Here is a 17,237-nt window from a genome sequence, read left to right as displayed (position 1 = left end):
TCCAATAGACCGAACCAGTGTGCCGAAATCGTCTTTTCTAATTAGTATAATATTTTAATTTCTTCCCCCGTTACTGTAACGTTATTTCTCTAAATTTATAAAGTATTATTCGCTTTGTAGATGCCACCTTACTAATTACATAATAGTAATAGTAGTGATTTTATTCTATGTTTTCCTTTACTCCTAATTATTCGAATAATGTTCGAATATTCGAGGAAATTATTCGCAGTCGAATGTTTACAGCTTTATCATAAATGCGCACGATGCCAGGTCTTGAATACCACACTTTTATCAGGTCAAGTAAAATACAATATTATTGACGGTCATTTTACTACGACACCTTCTTGATTATGTGATGCCACGTGTCTCTAAAACTTTCGAAATACATACCTACGTCCTTCCTTTGTTTCAACACATTTGCTTTGCATAAAAGCCGCATACTCGGGCGTTAATAATGAAATAACAGCGGGAAGTGTAAAGTACATACGATAAAAAAGAAATGATAATAAACTGTGTTGCAATAACAATTGATGCCGTGACTGATCAAATAAGTGGCGTGACCTCCCGCAATATAATTGCCCGAAAATCAAGTCACGTAAATCACGCGTAATCTCGTAATTGGATAAGATAATCTCACTCATCCCGGGCGATTTTCTATGAATTTGTGCCAAATATTCTGAACATTTGGAGTACGCTCAAAATACCGTACATCGAACATCATTTCATAATTTCTGGTTAAAAAAAGAAAAGCGCTCTTGCTTTTCCTTCCTCCGAACATTATTAAGTCCTCGCCCTATTTCTCGAATAATTTTTCTAATCAGCGTCTCGAAGATGTTCCAAAATTAGTGGGGAAGAAAAGCATTATTCCCAAATTAACAAGAAAGAAAACACAATAAATTCTTTTGAAAAGGGGTTTAAATAATCGACAGTCAAGAAACAGACATCTGTTCTTTTCTTTCAATCGGTATCAGTGGCGCATTCAGGATTTAATCTTGGGGACTCCCGAGTTTAGTGGATACAAATATTTTTAATGCCAATTCAATGAAATTTCTTAGGCGATTAGAAAAATTTATTTAAAGAATAAAATCCAGTTTTCTATTCTTTTTGCAAAGGCCCTTCTTTGGGGGTAGCAGGCACCCTCCCCCCTGGGTGCGCCAATGGTCAGTATTGAAATGTTATTCGCGAGAATTACTCGAGCGCGGTGCAGATAACTGTTGCGAAGAAAATTGCAGTATTCTTACGGATTTCTCGTAGCAGTCATCCGAGTTACTTCGCATTTTGTTTTTATCCGGCAGGTTTATTCTTTTATTATCACTTGGAAAGATATCTAAGACGTTCACGATGCAAAACAGATTGTCTCTTGTTACGAATGCCAACGATGTTCTCTCTCGGAATCCTCAAAAATCGTGCCGTGAATTTTCTTCTTGTTCCAAAGAAAATAAACCTACCAAAACGGTACAAAGCGTTCCAGCCTTTTATACAACCCGCTTACGCTTGAATTTCTGAAAGTATTATTTTCGAACCATAAACTTTGAATTCTCTTTTCTAAATTCATTGTAACATTTTATAAAAAATATCCAGCATTCAAAATTATGTACACTAGAATATATCGACATTGTTTCACTTTCAAATATGTTTTACTATGTTCATATTTTTCTTATTTTTTATATGTTATTTCTTTTATATTTTTAAACGATTTTATTCAGCTTCGACCCTCTGTTTGTTTGTATGTATGTACGGTTCAAATCTGGCAACTCAAATTTAACCCACTTCCAACTATCCAATTTTCTTGAAACTATGCAGGCGTGCGTAGTTTGGATGGCAATGCAATATTTTAAAAAAAAATTAACCCCGAGGTGGTGCAAAAATTACCCAGTCATCAATAAATATAACCCATTACCACAAATCCAAACGACTTGAAATCAGCCACTCGCGTTCTTTACGAGAAATAATTATTTTTTAGTGACTGTAGCACTACAACGTTTAAACAAACTGTTAAACTGTATACAGCAATAAAAGATATTTGTAAAGAAGTCCGAGCTGTGAAATGTAAATCCACAAACACTAAAAACTAGAAGATAAAAAAAATATATAAAAAAATTTTATGTTAAACGATTTTATTAAAAATGTAGTAAAAATTAAACTAAAATGCACTGAAAACTAAAGAATAATTCTTTTCTTGTACTTCAATTTTGATGGTGTTAATATCACTTTAAATAAAATCGTGGGGCACCATGTGCAACCAGAAGTTGAAGAATCGGTTGGCAAGTGGATCATCATCGAGCACAGTTTATCAATTTTATGTCACATTACAATCTGTATCCCGCAAATAAAATATTTTGTTTCATTAATGCGAATGAAAGCTTTCTAACAACAAATTCATTTCGATGTTTGCTTCTTATTAAGGTGATTCATATCCTGTTATGAAATATCGTGCCCCACGATTTTATTTAAAGTGATATTAACACCACCGAAATTGAAGTACAAGAAAAGAATTATTATTTAGTTTTCAGTGCATTTTAATTTAGTTTCTACTACATTTTTAATAAAATCGTTTAACATAAATTTTTTTTATATATATTTTAGATGTGTTAAGCTGAGCATAGAAATAAAATGAAAAATTAATCACGTGCGTTTGTTCGTATCGTCATCAAGCTTACAAATTACGATTACCATTCACTGGATTGTGCTTCATATGCAATTGAAGTTCTTAGGAAGAATCATCAGGTAGTTCTTATTCGAATGCTGATTGACTGCGATAATTCGCGGTGCAACTGTACAAGCGTTTCTGCGCTCGCGTGTCGCGTCGGTTCGCAAGTGAAACGCTAAATAACGGAAGCAACCGTTCCTGAAGGATGTATCTTGAGCTGGTAAAATAAGTTAGCCGGTTACAGACGAGGATTGCAAAATGAGCAAGTTCTTCGGACAGAACCTCCAGCTATTTCTCCCATACGCTTAGCCTCTGCTCGCCGAGCATAATGCCCTTGTTATTTAGGTTCCGGCGTCGACCTTTGAACCTGCAAGAAGAGTTGTGTGCGTGAGAAACGATTTTAGAATCTTGCGCGTTGCTCGTTTACTGAAAGACCAATATACAATACCGCTTTGTAGCAGCGCGACATTATTTAAGTTTCGGAATGTTCAGCAATTAAAAATTCCCATCGCACTAAATTGCCACGTTCTAAATTACAGTAATTGACGACATGAGTATCGCAGTAAGAACGTAAGTAAATATGGCTTAAGAGCGATGTTTACATGAAGAAATCACGAATTTGTAACGCAGTGCCTTTACATTAGAGTGGAAAGCGGTGGGAATTTGAAAATCGGGGTTTACAAGCATGTACCCATGTGCTTTCATCCGAACAAGGTTCCAAAACTGGAGAACGTGATACGCAGGAAAAAATCGTTTTCCGTTAAGCTAAAAATGAAGAAAAAAAACTTAGCAGAGTAATCGATAACATTTGCAAACTATAGGTACAAAAAATGTCGGTTTTTATATGGTGAAAATTTTTAAGGGCTGTACTTCCGAATGGCCCCAGTGGCCAACCGACACGAGATTTGTGGGAGGGGGGAGACGGGGAAGGGGGAAGGGTGGGGAGGGTGTTTGACCCTAAATCTAAAAGTGTTGCTTCGGGAATTTATTAGTTTACGAGATATTAATAATAAAACTTTTAGTATTTTGGATATTAGTATTGGCTGGGGCTAGATTAGTGCGGGGGGCGCGTAAAGCGATGTAAGTTTGGAGATTTCAACTAGAAACTTGCAGATGCGATCCATCCTGTTATACAGGGTGGATTCTATGGGCCAAAATAAGACGAAAATATAGAATACAATTTTTTAATATCGCGCTTCGTTTTCGAGGAAATTGGCTTTGAATTTCAGGTAAATATGCATGCCATTTAAGTGCCTGAGGGACACGCGGAGGTAAGGGGAACGCGTCCAGCTGTCCGTAGGACAGATTGGGGGGAGGGTAGGATGAAACCCCGTTAGGGCTACGTATATGCAGTTGAAAAAAATAATTTGTAAAAAAAATTAACAATAATTGTTTATTAATATTTCAGAAACTAAAAAATACCCGAAGCTAGAATTTTAGATTTAGGATCCACACCCCCTCCCCACCCATTCCCTCAAGCCTCGTATCAGGTATTTAGTTAAAAATTTGTTTCAAATTCATTAGGTAAATAAATTTTTTTTACTGCAGTTGAACAAGAACTTTAAATTCAGTTTCCGGAAAATTCACATATTGACTCGCCGTGTTTTACCAGTAAACCCACGATTCGAGACAATTGTAACTTTAACCGGGCAACTTATTCTATTTAATACAGCACATTCGACAAAGCTATGAAAATTTAAAATACGTTACATTATCGTTCAGTGGTGCCCGATAAGATAAATTCTTTCATGAGCGTTTCCATGAAAATGTAAATGGCGTTGACAAGATCTGATTCTATTTCCTGTTGCAGGTGGCGTCGAAATGCAACGCGCGTCATTTCCGGCTAGTCCACGTCGCCGATGAAAACAGCGATTCGTAAAAACCGGTAAGTACATCGGTTAAGTTCATAAAGAATGCAAAACCGCTGGCGTTACATGAATTCCCGGTGTGTATGCGAACTTTACTGGAGGCCTGTGCATACACGCAGGGAACGAAGCCAGCCAGAATAATCTGAGTTTATCGATCGGCTCTTAGTTGCCAACTTGGCAACGGCAAACTCCCGGAATTACGAATGAAATGCTCTACATAGCGAAACGGTACGCAAATTAGGTCTTTCATACCTTTCGCGAGGGAGGCTACGCCGAATTCCATCTCCCCTGGTATATGCTTATGTTTTAACCATTACTCGTAACGGTTAATCAGAGTTAACAGACTGTTTAATGCGAACCAGAAGATATTATATAACTCTGCTCCGTATACAGTGGAATCTCGATATTTTCAAGCGAGCATCGTCTGTTGCATTCCGCCAAGAAATGGTAGGTGTGATTACTTAGCAACGAGAATAGGCGATGTGTGTACCTACGTGCATACGAAATGATAGCAGAAGGGGAACGGAGATTTCAGTCTCATGGCCCTGACTGGTTACCCCGGTAATTGCACGGACCTTGCTATTTGCGCACAATTTTAAGCTCGTTTTTCTGCAACGATAGGAATTCTACTGTATACAGAGTGTTTCTGAAATCGTGGTAGAATCAGAATGGAAGTGATTCCTCGTCCAAAAGTCAGTTGGAAACAGGGATTGTAACAACCTGCCCGGAGCGGGTTACTAGTAACATAAGACAGCCACTTAACGTGGGGGAGACCGTGGCTAGTTGATACGTTCTTCAGTTTTTAATTTTTTTAATTTTTGCTTGCATTAATTACGTAATAACAAATATGCCTAAATATACTTTGGTCCTTCCTCTTTAATATATAGTAAACGAAAACTTGAGAAAATACATACAAAATAAATGAAAAAATGTTATTTGGACGAAGGCTCGAAACTCTTGGTTCTAAACCTTGGTTCGGTACCCCGTGGTGAGGACAACACTCCCTACTGCCTCACCAAATTCTATGGCTTTCGACCCTCGAAGGGGTTTGAATACCATTATAAACTGAGAAATGTCTAGGATTTCCGAATTTCTCATCAGATATTTGCGAAAACGACGCCAATCGATTCCTCATGTTTCGCCGATGAAGCTAACGCCAAGAACGACGCAATTCGGACCAAAATGAAGGAAATTCCATGAAAAATCGAATTATATCATTTGAAGTTGACTTCGTTAAAAATAGTCCGATTTATATGAAATTTGTTATGATTTTCATTGGAAAAATATAAGGAATCCATCGGTGTCACTTCCATATCGAGACGATAAAGAATAAAGTATTTCTTAATACGCTGAAATGAATATTTCACATTTACACTCTTGACAGCGGGGCGCCGACTTGGAATCGCTGCGGTCGGCCGAGGATTCATACCTGTTTCAGAAACAAAATAATTCTTTATTCTTTATCGTATCGATATAAAAGCGACACCGATGGATTCCTTGTGTTTTTCCGGTGAAAACCATACCAAATATCATGTAAATCGGACTATTTTCAACGAAGTTAGCTTGAAATTATGCAAATCAATTTTTCATGTGATTTCCTTCATTATGCTCCGAATTGCGTCGTTTTTGGTGTTAGTTTCATCGGCGAAACATAAGGAATCGATTGGCGTCGTTTTCGCAAAGATCTGATGAGAAATTCGGAATTCTTAGACATTTCTCAATTTGGTGAGGATTTACTGGGGAGTGTTGTCGTCACCACGATGTACCAGGCGACATTCTGTATACACATACGGGTCCGAAACCGACCAAGGTTTCGCACCAAGAGTTTCGAGACTTCGAAGCCGAAAAAACTTTTCAAGAGCTTCGATTCATGTTCGAAGCGCTTTGAAGTTTTCGTCATAAATCCCATCACTATATGCGTACTAAACGGGATTTTAAATTTGAAAAGAAAATCTCTAGAAAATGAAGCCTTGTATGAAGAAATTTAACTGGTGTTTCAAAAGGATCAAAATATGTACTATATTGAAGTATAATTTATTTCACTTTTTATACATTTTTTTATAGTCATCAACGTCAACAGAAAGCCATTTCCAATACTAAATAAAATCGTATATTACGTTAAAACAATAACACCCAGGATTGTAATATAAAATCCTGAATGGTACATATTAAATATAGTTCCTAACGTAGTTTGTAGTTTTTTATCTAATTTTATGCATTATTCTCAAAAATCCTATAATTAACTTGTATATTAAATAACTCTGTTTGCACTGTTATTACAAGTTACGCGTTTTGTACTGTATCTTGTATTTTATCAAACTTACTACCTTGTATTTGTTGCGCTTATATTGCATTCGCATTACATGTATTTTACATTTCAGTAATCATACTTCGATAACACGCTAACGATGCGCATAAAAGTCCGTAACTGCAATCGTGTTTTATCCATCTTATCAAAGTGCACTCCATTCTTAATGTATAATCCTTGAACCTATTTTTAATTACAGTCAATATATCTACGTGGAAACATTTTTCATAAATACAATTATCATTTTTAAAAGTTGCGGTTAGCAGACACTTGCATGCCCCGATTGGATACTGTTACATTGAAAATTCTATGAACTGTAAGTCTACTATTCAATCGGTGTTAGATGATTTACCGCCGCGAATAGAGCCTTATTTACAAAAATAATTATTGCCACAGGTGATGGGCGTCTAGCTCTTGAATAAACATGTTGACGTTCGTCATGCAAGTGACGCTAATGATAGAAAATACTTCGATCATATATTGCACGATTGGAATTTAAAATATATTAGAACGATTTATCATTCATTAAATGCTAACGAGATTTGTACCTAATCTATATTAAAACAGCTTTCACATTTACTTTGTACCTACTTTAACCACTCAGATTGTGAAGTTGGAATCGACTGTTGTAGTGGTTGCAAACCATTCATGTTCTAGTAAAGTTAAAACGACATAAATGTTTAAAGCTTTTTTTATAAAATTGGCTGGCTATATGCGCCTGATATTTTATAGTTTGTTCAATACCTGTTTATGCTCGTTGTTTTTTGCAATTTGAACCTAGTAGATGATCATGATCTCTCCTTAATAGTAGACATTATCTTCATATCTGCATAGAATCCATAGCTTAGCAGTGATACATATGTATGCATGACACGTGAACTTGTTCATAATCCAGGCTTCCATAATTCTGTTATGTTCGTTCCGGCAGATTGATAGCCAGTTAATTGCGAAACGTATTCAAGCAAATTATCCAAAGTTACGTGTAAACACACTGCACAGGGTGGATCAAAATTCGTGGCTCAAACAGGAATAGCGTATTCTAAACCTCAGAATTAGTCGAATTTATAAAATAAATTTTTTGAGAGAAATGGCTTTAAAAATTATTCAGTTTCGCGAGCATCTAAAAATTGACCAAGTGCAATAATAAATACTCCGTACACACCTGCGGATGAAATGAATCCTTCAGCAAAAATAAGTCGAAATTGTAGAATAACTTCCCCCCGACTGGGGCAGTGTTTTCAAAATAATCAAATTCAAAAATCCCTCGAATACGTGTGCAAACGATTCAGAAACAGTTCTATTTTGAAAACAAGCTTTTCTCGAAAACGAAGCCCCGTTCAGAAAGAAGTGATTATACAATTTCTGACGTATTTTGAGGTGTGGGATCACCTCGTGGTCTTTTGTACCACGAATTTTTGCCCACACTGTATATCGAACGGACGCATAAACACATCGAAGGTACACAAACGTATAAGTTTCGAAATATTCGCGAGCTGAGATTCGACAATTAATATAGATAAGGACTGAAGTGAGAAACGGCTTGCAAGACTACAGTTTGCCTGTATTGCGAACCAAACGCATTAATCTCACATACGTACACGCAACTAATCACGAACTCGCTAACGAACGTAACATTCATTACGATACGAATAATCGGATGGTCTCTTTGATAAATATTAATTATTATGGATACGATTCTGATTAATAACAGATGTGGACGTGGGCCATATTGGTCATATAAAGCCTTCGATATAACATTGTTGCATGTTAAATTATATATTTCACCTCTGCAATTCGAATTTAGAAGAACTCCGACCTCTACAAGTCGAAGTTTACTTGTACATATGTATTACGAAATTTCGTAGAAAGATCACAGAATATTGAGAAAAATGTTTTCTCTGCATTATTCGCGATTGAAAATGCTATTGATGTTCGATACACTAAAATACTAGCAGAAAGCAAAATCACATTTTTTTAATATGTAGCGGAAGCGCAGCGTATTTGGAATACCGAAGTATCTAATTAACTACTAACGCTATCTAATTTGTAACGCCGTAGATAATAGGGGTCTATTATTGATTTTTGTGCGCTGAAAACAAATCCGCAAACCGTTCTTCGCCATCAGCCTCAGTTTTTGAGAAATTCGATTTTGAAAAAAATACTGCAAATTTTCAACTTTCAACATCTCTTGTGTCGAAACGGTAATACTTATTCGGTTGCTCGTTGCGTCAAATTATTTAATGAACTCTCCCGAATACAACGGTATAAGTTATTGTTGCATTATGAACATTTAAATATGTTTAAACATCGATCAAAGGGAAAAGGACACACGAAATGCACCCATTTTTTAAGATATCTTTCAATTTATTTCCAAAACTAAGGGTCTAGGAGAAAATCTGACTACTCCACGCGATGCGGCAGACATTTTTCCTTCGGAAAGCATTAACAGATGTGGTAAGTCACGTTTTGTTCTCAATACAGAAGCGAAATAGTTTGGCAAAACGCGCGGCGCCGACAGTGGTAGTCAACGGCGGCGCGCGATCCACTGCCGCTCAGCGTAACACAATCGCTTAACGCGCGTGAGTACCACTGTCGGCGCCGCACGTTTTGCCAAACTATTTCGCTTCTCTATTGAAAACAAAACGTGATTTACCACTTCTGTTTACGCTTTCCGAAGGAAAAATGTCCGCTGCATCGCGTGGAATGGTTAGATTTTCTTCTAGACCCTTAGTTTTCGAAATAAATTGAAAGATATCTTCAAAAATGGGTGCATTCGGGTGTCCTCTTCCCTTTGATCGATGTTTAAACATATTTAAATGTTCATAATGCAATAATAACTTATATCGTTGTATTCGGGAGTATTCAATGATGAAAATTTGCAGTTTTTTTAAAAAATTGAATTTCTCAAAAACTGAAGAAACTATAAAGAAACGGCTATTGAATGTTACAAGTCCGGAAAAAAAAGTAAAATTTTGTCGAACTGTGTATTTCGAGCATAAAATGTATCTCATAATTATTTTTATATAGACCAAGAAAATATCGATCATTTTACCTGTGGTATTTGTAGACGTACCTAAATAAATGTTGTGTTCTATTTTTAAATGTTTTACTAACATTTATAATTACATAGACCTTAAAATCTACTAAGTACTTGGCGGGTACTGGACGATAATTTTTCGTTCGTTGCGAGTTACAACTATTTTATTCCAGCGAATTATTAATCTTCGTGACAAAATTCAAGAAAAACGATTTCTCCCCTTCTATTAAGCACAGTTTGTACTACAAAATACTTTTTTGAAATTTGATTTTTACCATCAATGGCTGAAATTATAGTACAAAAATTTGTAGTGGCCGATACTGTAGGACTCTCCCCTATATGTTATTAATTCATTTTCAAACATAAGTAGGTTAATATTCGTACGCATTAGTACGTATTCCACCAAATGCGTCTGTCTGCTCGTAGCAAACATTCATTCGCGAACAATGGGACTAAAAGCTCTTTTAAGTGCTCTAAATGTAACCTGCGCCGTTCGTAGGCTTGGTATTTCGCCGGATCTCCATCCACAGATCCCGAATTTAATTTCCTGTTTCTGGACTCCGGTTTATTATAGTGAATATCCGGATTTCAATGTAATTTTAATTAAAAACTATTCAGTTTGCGAACTACGCCGTATTCATCACCGTGCATGCATGATTCAAACTGTTGTTTTTAAACCCAGCATTTCACGACTTCACACGTACCTATTCTATTTGAACAGAATTACCGTTCTGCGAATGTTAGAAAATTTCCATGGTCAGATCCTCTGCGGCAAATCTTATAATCTTCAGATAAAATACGTTGTAACGATCTCAACGCTACCTTGGCTATATTTCATTATTGAATATTAAGGATTGCAGAAAATAATTCGTCTGTCCTTCACTTTTGTATTTTAGAAGTCCCCACTTTGCACTTTTGAAGCCCGGTCTGCCTTAATTATTGAACCTATTCAACGGAAGATGTACGAAGTAATTTATAGTTCATAGATGAAGTAATAGCATTCGCGTAGCAAAGTTGTGCGATTACCTTCTAACTTCCAAGACAACCACCTATAGTAGCGGACAAAATAGTTACCATTTTTTCGATTTGCTTTATTTTTGTTATTTTTTAACATCAACTTGGAACTGTGGTGTGTGTTTAATATGCACATTCTGATGAATAATTGGAAACTGTATAAAACCCGGTTAAAATCGAATTTATGTAACTAACAAAAAATTGATTTGAATCATATTTAACAGCTCGCGAAGTCGATTTTATATAATATCCTCAAAGTTATTGATTAAATAAAACAATATGTCAAACAAAAGTTGTAGATCCGGACAAGGAGCATCTTTTATGTTGTATTCGTTTTTCTCGTGCGACAAACGGTTTTCGAAAATAGTCCGAGAAACTAAAAATTCCATTTTGTTCTTCGCCTCCATAAATAAAAAGTGTTCTAGAAGCATTTAAACTTTCAAAATTTCAGGATAAAATTTATTTTTTTTAGTTTCTCGGACTATTTTCGAAAACCGTTTGTCGCACGAGAAAAATGAATACAACATAAAAGATAACCCAGACCTTGTCCGGATCTACAACTTTTGTTTGACATATTTTTTAATTTAATCAATAACTCGGAGGACATTATATAAAATCGACTTCGCGAGCTGTTAAATAATGATTTAAATGTTTAAGGGCCCAGGGGCACCCTTTCCCGTCATCCGATCCAGCTCAAACTATACACTGATTTTTTTTTAATTATCTGAAACTATTCTGAAAGGTGCCCTAAAGAAAATTCAAAAGTCTAAATAGAAAATAAGAGCCTTAGGATCTACCGTGTTGTTGCGATTTTACACAAACTCCACCCAAGAAACGTATTCCGTATCCCGTATATTAAATGTACGCTATACTATACCAAGAAGAATATTTAAAATTATATCTCACGACTTAAATAGACGTTGTAGGTGGTGAAAACGTTTGAGAACCACTGGTTCAAATCGTAGAAGCGCATCAATAGAATACGTGAAAGGCCAGGGGGGCCAAGGGTAAGGGTCGGAAGGGTTGCACAGCAGGCGGCCAGCTATTTTTTTTTTATAATAGAGCGGGCACGATTCTGAAAATCGGCCTGGTAGTCCCTTTTGTACGAAAAACAGGCTGACTCGTCACCCGGCTACATTTTATATGCTATGCAGTTTCTAGCTGGCCGCATTAGTTTCATATTGGGTCCGCTCAGCTTAGGTAACTAAACTGAAGGGGAGGGGGCAGCAATGCTCATTGGGGGACCATGGATCGCGAATCACCCTTGGCCATTAGGTATGTAGACTCTACGTACCCTTTTATCTAGCTCGGCCAGAGAGGGGAATAATCCAGCGGCGGTAGAATGAAATAAACGGGGGAAAATGTGAGAAAATCGATACGCGAAACTCGCCGCTTTCCAACTCAATGAAGGGAAACACGAGGCAAATGAACTTGGCGAATTTCGTATTGGGAAAGGAGGGGCCTATTGTGACAAATCGCGCGATTCATTTACCCGTACAGACTTTTTATTCCGTTTCACTTCGCTAGATAATTACACTTCATTGTCGAATTTCGATGCTTGATTTTTCCGCGTGTTGTTCAGACAGTCTCTTATAGCGAATTCGGTAACCCGCACTGACTCTGCACTGATGCCAAAAAATGACTTGGATTGGTTGACTCTTATAGAGCTATCCTCATTTCTATGAGGAACAACCAGTCCAAGCCATTTTCTGGCATCAGTGCAGAGTCAGTGCGAGGTACCGAATTCGATATTAGTGACGTAACATTTTTTCCAGCGAACCTTTTACCTCACAAAGGAAGATTCGGATGCCGAAAATTCAAAAAATTCTATAACTTTGTGAATATGTAGGGGATTTCCACCTGGTTACAACGCAATCCTGGTTTGCTGCCCACATTCATTCGGAGGGGGTGAAATTAACCCCTGAAAATTCGTAAATTTTCCGATTTGTGTTATAACTCGCGAACTGTAAAAGGTAGGGAAAAAGTTTCAAGACAAAAGTTACTTCTTTTAATTAGATCTAGCATTTGGTAAAAAAAATATTTTACAGTTCACGAGTTATAACAGAAAATCGGAAAATAACCGAATTTTCAGGGGTCAGCTACACCCCCTTAGAGTGAATTTGGGCAGTAAACAAAATTGCGCTTTAATCGGGAGGAAATTCCCTACATATTCACAAAGTTTCAGAATTTTTTGAATTTCTGGGTTTGGGATGTTCCCTTGTTAGACAGAATCTTGCAAGGATACGCAACAAACAAAGAAAAATTGACAGAATTCAGAATTGTTTTGAGAATACGCAGAAGCGTGTATTAAGAAAAATGTAAAATTTGTTTAATAAATAAAAATAGTTCGAAATTTTTTCTCAGAAATATCGCAATTTCCGGAAACAGAAATAATTTGTGATTATACGAAATTGTTATAAATGCGCAACATTTGAAGACATTTTGTAATATTATTTTATTTTGTGCACAGAATAGTTTCACTATGAATATTATTATTGTTTTCTGTATATGAATTCCTTTGAGAAGATTTGATATGTTTTGTATTAGTGTTATTATTACTAATTGGAATTGGAATGTTATTATTACAGTAATGTTAGAAAAACATTTTTTAAAGCCGTGAAAATAGTTTACAGGCACTTGTACATACACACATGAAAATATTTAACAAAAACGAACTTTTACCTCGGTATTTTTGAAAGCCTGCAGTTTCTTTACAACGTGGCGTTAGAACTGATATTAATTTTGTGTGTTACTGGATTACTTTTACAGGATTAAAAATTAAATGATTTGAAAGCAGCAGAGGAATTCGGCCGCGCTGAAAAAATTACAAAAGTACTTACACGTACCATAAAACTTACTAAAGATAAAAAACTGAAATTTTATGCATGATTTTGGGTCTAAATATGAATGTAAGCAGAGTATTATTATGCACACATTTCACCCAGACGTTAATGTAAAATAGTCATATTTTTGTTTCGCATATTTCGAAACTTACATGTATAGAAAATACTACTTTTGGTATAATTATTACAGAACAGTCAACAAATAAACCATATTTCCTATAGCGCAAACGTGCATTCAAGTGATATTAACTTATTGAACAGAAAAGTATGGAAACAATAAAAGGTGAATAAAAAGTAAGAATTTATATGAAAATACGAATTGGAACTTTTTTTTATTTGATGGAAAGAAAATAAACAGGGATGGAGGTTGGCTTTAATTTTGCCGAGATTACTTTGCGTGATCAGTGAAGACAATTTATGCCCATGAACCGGAATGGAAAAAAAAATCTGGATCAACGCGGAAAAAAATAATAGAGCGGATGAAATACAATGACATGTAGTAATCTGAAATACAATGGAAAATCGCGAACGAATAGCGATACTCATCTATTCAGCGGAAGCAGAATGATACAGACGATAAACATCAGATGCTTCGCACTTTCCTGTATTTTTAGTGAAAGTTATTTATTTGCCCGAGCAACGTGCACAAGTTTTCTAAAATGGATTAGTGGCTACAAATGCATTATAAAACAATGCAAAATCGAATGGAATAAACAATTCTGAATATTTAATTTTACTTTACTTGTAAATTTCAATTCTAAGTCAAATTGCAATCTTAGAACTGTGCACTGGAGTCATTTTTGCCCGAGTAATTTCGTTGCGCCCTCTCTTCCTAAATCATGAAATGGGGAAATATTTTAGACACGTCAGTAGTTGGAAATCGTTTTGAAGTTTACTTGATACGTAATAGTATATTCTTTCTCACCCGTTTGTAAACCGAAGATTGTAGGTAACGTGAGAAATTTTGTTGATGCTTTTGGTGACAAGTACATTTTGTATATGTATGTGGTAAACATTACTTAATGTACATATTTCATTTTCATAGCATACAGATACGAAATTTCTTGTTTATTAAATTCGAGAGTTCTTTCAAATTTCGTTGAAGACTAATTTGGAACACAAGAAACCCTTGTGCAAAGTTTAAAATCGATTTACCACAGAGTGGTTATCGAGAAATTGTTAATTAAAGTTGATGCATTTTACCACAGTGGCATATGGCAGAGTCGAAAAATAGAGGGCTACCGTAAACTGGGGTGACTTTGCCCGCCAGGGTAACTTCGCCCACTTTTTTTACTCCGACTGAAAAATTACCATATGATTGAATTCGTTATTGTTTTTTTTTCGTTTGACCTTTGAGAAATTATTGCTATCGATATCAGAACAGCATATGTTCTAATTACTTCACAATAAAATAAAGTAAAGTTTCTCCAAAAAGTGCAGTCACCCCAGTTTACGGTATAGTTTCAGTTTTTCTTCTGAAACAGGAAAACTATATTCAAGAAGTGTACCGAAATTGGCACGAAAGTACATCGAAATGTCAGGAAATGAATTTATTAATTTCTGCAAAACTGATCACATCGTTTCTTCGTAAATGCTCATAAACGATAGGTTTACGTGCAAATTTTTTTAGAAACTACGTAGAGCAGTCAACGTGGCAACGTCGCACAATCGATATGTTTAGACATTTAAATAGCGAATGACGATTCAAATTCATATGAATATTTTTTTTCTGACATTTTGGTTATAATAGACGCTCCAAATGAATGCGACGTTGTCAGATCTGTTGCTCCAATTCACTACGCTAACCAATTTAATACTCTATTTTCGTATTACAATTATTTATATTAACACTGAATTTTTTAAAATATATATACATGATGTTAAAAATTATTATTATTTCTATAGTATCATACTACTTTATATTTATCGTTTATTACTCAACTCTAATGTGACTAACTGGTTAGGAACTACCTTAATTCTATTTTAGGTGTAAATTTAAATGAAAAATATTTCTTAGACATATAAATATTTAGGTTTAAAAAAAACACATTTCCGTGCATCATTTGCAGCTAGCAAATATTCTGTACTTGCGTGTGTAAAATATTCTAGCTATCTGTTAGTTCACGGGAAATGTTAATGAGCAGGGAAATGATTAGAAATGTGTAAAGTTCGATTTTATCGCGACTGTCGATATAATATAAATTCAAATCCTCTAATTAAAAAAAAAGCTAATTAACTTCTGTTAATTAATACACAGGATGAAACAAAAAGTTTTACATTTCACCCCAAGTGGGAGCTACCCCCGAAATATTATTTATTTATTTGAACTGTGAAACTAGAGGTGTATGAATTAATATAAGAATATAATAAATAAGAATAATTCCAGTCAAATGTATAGATAGTTATAAAGAACACAGCGTGCAAAGAAATATGTATACAGGACCTACAGGAGAAAACATTTACTGGACATACGACTACATAGCAAATTATTAATAAAGAAGATGAGTGTCCTTGAGTACGTATTATAATTGAACTTATTAGCCTGAAGAATATGTCTTGAATACATTAAAACATTTAAAACTAGTGACTATGTAATTACCGATTATTTATAGCAATTTATCGAGGTGAGTTGATACTGGAAATGAAGCTCGTCGTACTTTTAAATTGGTTATAAATTTAATTAATTTAAACACTACGATTCGGGGTAACGTACAATACCATGGTTTAATATTGAATCACGCCACGGTTTATCAATAACCATATGCGATATGGGGCCGTCCTTAAATTACTAAGGGTAATTTTGGCGACTTCTTACCCCCTCCCTCCCTCGGTATAAGAATTCGTAAGGTTTGATATTGCAACCTCTTTCTTACGTAATATTTTTTACATTTAATTTGTTCAATTATTGAAATTCTTTTAAAGGTTTATATAATTCATTTAACTCGGTTTCGGGAAATTTAAACTGAAACTAATTTTCTGGGACATTAATGATAGAATTTGTATTTATTGAAAATTAGATTAAAAAATATTACATAAGAAGCTACCTAACTCCCCCCCCCCCTGTAAGAAAACGTAAGAAATGCGCGACCCCCCCCCCCTCCCGAAAGCCTTGCGTAATTTAAGGACGACCCCTATGTACCCTTGAGTTTTGTATTCTACAATCGTTCGTATTAGTCACACGATTGGGCCTCGTAATGAACCTACCTATCTACCTATCAAACGAAACACAGAATTATGGATTTGCTGGATGTAACCAAATTTAGAATTGAATCATGCTTACAAGAGGATACCTGTAAGCTGAAGAGGACACCTGTAAGCTGAAGAGGACAGACAAATTATTACGGAGACGGTCATAAAGTCCATTGTGTTATCCATCGGAAACTGTAAGTCGAAGACCGGTACTCTGACCTGTGATTACTGAGTACGTAGTTACAGATCCTTATTGTGCCATTGTTCCCTTTATTGGATCCTTTTTTTTGCAGTTGGAAAGTATTAAGAGAACAAGCACATTATATTT

Source organism: Andrena cerasifolii, chromosome 1 (assembly GCF_050908995.1).
Source record: "Andrena cerasifolii isolate SP2316 chromosome 1, iyAndCera1_principal, whole genome shotgun sequence".
In the NCBI taxonomy this organism is placed as follows: domain Eukaryota; kingdom Metazoa; phylum Arthropoda; class Insecta; order Hymenoptera; family Andrenidae; genus Andrena; species Andrena cerasifolii.
Note: the sequence above shows the minus strand (reverse complement) of the source record.